This window comes from Mesitornis unicolor, unplaced genomic scaffold, assembly GCF_000695765.1.
Source record: "Mesitornis unicolor isolate BGI_N332 unplaced genomic scaffold, ASM69576v1 scaffold25591, whole genome shotgun sequence".
NCBI classification, from domain to species: domain Eukaryota; kingdom Metazoa; phylum Chordata; class Aves; order Mesitornithiformes; family Mesitornithidae; genus Mesitornis; species Mesitornis unicolor.
In genome coordinates this window covers 1-4,660 of record NW_010163527.1, presented here as the reverse complement: position 1 = coordinate 4,660, position 4,660 = coordinate 1, and positions in this window count along the sequence as shown.

The following is a 4,660-nucleotide window of genomic DNA, read 5'->3' as shown; positions in this document are numbered from 1 at the left end:
TAAAACTGATTTCAAAACTGCTATGGGATAATAAGTGTTTCTTTTGAAAAAACAGATTAAGTTGGCCAGGGAGAAGGGGATCCCCACAACTTCTTCCAAATTTTGGAATGTATGACAGTATGAAAGAAAGTCTGTGGGAATTGAATATTTATACCAGAGATTACAGTTACTTTTGAGGAAATTTTACCGTGCTGTAAGTAGCTTTGTTTGTTTGTTTTGTTGTTTTGGGCTTTTTTGAGGACAATCCTAAAATTAGGGAATTTTAGGTTGGAAATGATGTTGATGAGTTATTTTCTTCTGATAATTCATACAGACAAATATTGATCACAGTAGCCTTTAAAAAAATAATCATTATAATTTTTATTAATAAAAATTTATTTAAACTCCAGCCAGCACACCTGCATGTACTTTTTAATCAGAGTCACTTTTTTTGTATAAAGTAAAAATGTTTACTATGATGTTGCTGATATTTTATTTTCAACACAACTTGCATGAAAAATAGGTCACTGCTGTTAACATCCATGGCTTGCTTTTACAATACTGGGCCAACATAGTGAGGTTTTTATTACCATATTCAGTCCCTTTCCCATTTCATCAGTTAACAGAAATGGATTCCTTTTGTAAGCTGCTAAAAAGATTGAAAATTTAAAAACTGTTAAGACCTCAGTTTACAAGAAGGTCTGTTTACAAATCTGTTTTTCCCATGGCAATCTTCAGTTTGGCACCAATACAAGCACAGGGAGTTAAGTCTGACAGACACAACTTTTGGTTACTTTTATGCACGATCTGAAGTAATTCATGCAGAACACAGAAATACATTCTGCATTTTTAAACAGCCTAAAAAGTCATGATCTATGCATTACATGTAGTGAATACAAAGGAAGTCATTTTAACTTCTTGCATTGTATCCAGGGATGGCAGTTCTCAGGTTGAAGATGTGACTGTAGTGAAGTTGAAGTGCAAGCCACTTTTCAAATCAATTTTGGTGAACAGTGAAACCTCTTAAAAGTTTTGTCAAAAGCAGTACATTTCTGTTTGGAGTTCACCTGACACCTCTCTGACTTTTACTTTTGACATCTACGTAGTATGTTTTCAACAAGGTAGAGCCGTCCGTAAGTGAACTCCTGCCTAAGCTTTAACTGCCAAAGTTGAGTCAACAGAGTCTTGTGGAGAAATATTCTGACTTGTCAAGTTTTGAAATGCTGCATAAAGCAAATGAATTCCACTTATTTAAGAAATTCCTGCAAGTGATAACTGGCTCTGTAATGTCGTGTGAAATTTCCACAGTATTTATTTGTTTTCTGGAATGTTACGACTCTTTTTGTTTAAGTTTCACAAAAATTTTCAATTGGGTAATGTTTGAGTGCCAAGAATTGAACTTGATTTGTAATTCTTAATGCAAGTCTTTAAAAATTCATGTTGTAACAATCCTGTTATTAAATAAACAGATAATACATGAAATTAATTATCCCAGAAATAAGAGTTTTGAACTGACTTGTAGTTCAGGTGGCAGGACTTAAATGCTTTTACAAGTTAATAGTATAACTACCTATATTTGTACAGCCTTACCTATGTTTGCACTTGCCCTCCTGTGATTCCACATTGTTAGTTCTTGTATAGTTGCCTAAGTAATAGTGTAGACAGGCTGCTAGTGGCTATTAATGGTTTTTAAACAATCTATTGTTTGCAGTTGAACTAAAATGCTTCAAATGCTATTGTTACTGCCACCATTGAAAGACCTTATGGGAAACCATGGAAAAAAGCATAATGAAGGCAGCAACTGAAAAATTCCCAGAATAGACTGATAGTTTACAAATGTCTTCTAGTCCACCTTATTTAATTTAAACTAGAAATACTTTTGTCATCAATGCACAGATTTCAGCTAACTTAACTTGCTATCCAGTGAAACACACAATCACGGGGGAGAATAACCACTGTAGCCGAGTTTGGATGAGTAAACGTTTGACATTAATACCTGACCTGTGTGTAGTACTATTAAGTCATAGTATCCCTGCATGAACAGAGTTTGTCAGTAAAGCACTTGGATTTTTTAGTAGTCAGTTTTAACTTCCGCTTAGTGGAACAGAGCAGTTAAGTGGGGCGTCTGTGGGATTTAAACTGTGTTCTGAAGTAAACATAAAAAAACGTACGTAAAACTTGCCTTTACCCTGTGCTTTATTGGAGGATTGACTTTGAAAGATGCCAGAATGGATACTGCAAACTCAGGTCCCTGCCTTATGGAATACAGCAGGGGAAGCATCTTGCAAGTCTGTTTTGCCCCTGTTGGTAACCTGAATAATTCATCTTGAGGTTTGGGTTGGTTTGTTTTTTTAACCTACAATTAAGTCCTGTAGCTATGAGTGCAGATTGCTAGCTAGTGTTTTCTGTAGATACTAAAGATCTCAAATGCATCTGCTTTATAACTTATCAGTTCAGCTGTGCTCTTTGAAGTGAAAGGTAGATTATTAATTCTTCAAAGACAGAGTAGAACACCAGGATATGGTTTTATGCCCACGGAGGGGCACTGTTTAAACTAGTGAAGGTGGTTTTATGCTCTGATAGTTCCCTTTTAGTTTACTTGTTGCATGACCTTTTGCTCTTGACCTCCTCACTGCTAGCTGCCATGGTAATGTTAATAGTAACAGTTCTTGCTGTCCCCAGATGCTGTATAAATGTTTTTGTTGTTTGGTTCTTTAACATCTGGCCCACATGATTACTCTTCTTCTTGCACTTCCAAGTCACACATTTGTAGACATTTAAATACTTTAATACTAGATCCTCTTTGTTTACATTTGAACAAGTTATGTCTCTGATTACCTGAACATGCCTGTTTTTGGGGTACATGAGAAAGGAGAGCAGGCTAAGAAAGAATACTCAATTGTTCAGTCATCCTTGATTCTCAGCTTAAGTGTTCAAAGGTACAGTTGTGATACCCTGTAGAGTCATGAAAAGTTGTGGTTGTGTCCAGCTGTTTCTTTTGAAAGAGTCAGGAAAGAGTTTTGGACTGCTAGATCGTCAAAAGGAAACAAATAATACAACTCCTGGAGTTCGTTTTTTGTTAAAAATGTTGTATGCAAAGATTTTAATCCCCATTCTTATTTTGTATTTATAAAAATAAATAAAATCCTTTTAATACTTGATCAAAGTGGGTACTAATGCTTTTAAGAAAAAAAAAAAAAAGCTGAAATTTGTGGATGCATGTGCTGATCTGCACCATTTGGAGATGAAGCAGAAAAGGCAGGAGAGGGATCAGACATGAAACTGGTCTTACTCTACTTCTAGGAGTTTATTTTCTGGAAACCGGAAAGTAAATGTCAGATCTGATCTGTTGTGTTTTGCTAGAGGCTAACATGGGTGTGTACCGGTATATTTTGTTACATATATACAGGTGCATATTTCTCTGTTGCTGTGATGCTTTTGCCATTAAAGGAAAAAGGTGGCTGTGTAAAGTGGATGAACTTTCCATGCTTTCACAGCAAAGTTGTCATTTTTTTTCCTCCATATGCTTTTTCTAGGATAGCTCTGCTCATTACTGGAGCTGAAGGCAAAGTAACAAGCAACACAAACTGGTCCTGAGAGGGAACATGGTAGGTAGAGCTTTTTTGTATGCTTTATATATAACTGAGATTTCCATAGAGATACCTCATTGTCAGGCAGATGATAAGTGAGATCTAGAAAATGTAATTAATACTAATAGCTCCATGGAGTGAGCTACTGAAATCATAGAACCGTAAATGGTTTGGGTTGAAAGGTACCTTAAATATCATCTAGTGCAACCCCCCCTGCCATGGGTAGGGACACCTCCCACCACACCAGGCTGCTCAAAGCCCTGTCCAACCTGGCCTTGAACACTTCCAGAGAGGGGGCATCCACAACTTCCCTCGGCAACCTGTGCCAGTGTCTCACTACTCTCAAAGAATTTCTTCCTAATGTCTATTTAAATCTATCTTTCAGTTTGAGGCCATTCCCTCTCATCCTATCACTACATGCCTTTGTAAAAAGTCCCTCTCCAGCTATTTTTAGGCCCCTTTCAGGTACTGGAAGGCTGCTGTAAGTACCTGAATGCTACTCCAGGCAAGGTCGCAAGAGAGCAGAGTTGAGGGGGTGAATCACCTCCCTCAACCTCCACATTACCTCCTCAAGTACCCTATTACAGTTTAATCATCTGAAGGAACTGTGATGTATAAGCAGGAAGGCACTGTAATTTATGGCTACTGAAATCTCGATTGACAGTGCAAATAAAGGCAACATCAAGTTGATGTAGAAAAAAAAAACAAAAACCAAACCAAAGCAACCTAACTAAAAAAACAATACAAAATCCCCACACAACTATAGAGTACCTGGATTCTTGAGACTTGCTAACATTTCTTATAATTTCCCCATTCTTCTCACAGGCTGATTCTCACAGGGTGGTTTTTAAACCAGCTGAAATACCATGACTTAGTCTGACAACATAAGAGATGGTCCCGAGTTATCCCATTCATGAAGCTCAGTTTAAGGCCCCTCCCTTTGTGGCTGCTGTGACTGCCAAGCTCTTCTGTCTAGGAGTTTCATGGTCTTGAACATGATTCTCCTTGCACTAAGAGCGAGGATTACCCTAAACCTTATTTTATCTTAACCTTTTATGTTATCGAGGCGAAGAGCTCCTGAGTGGAGGACC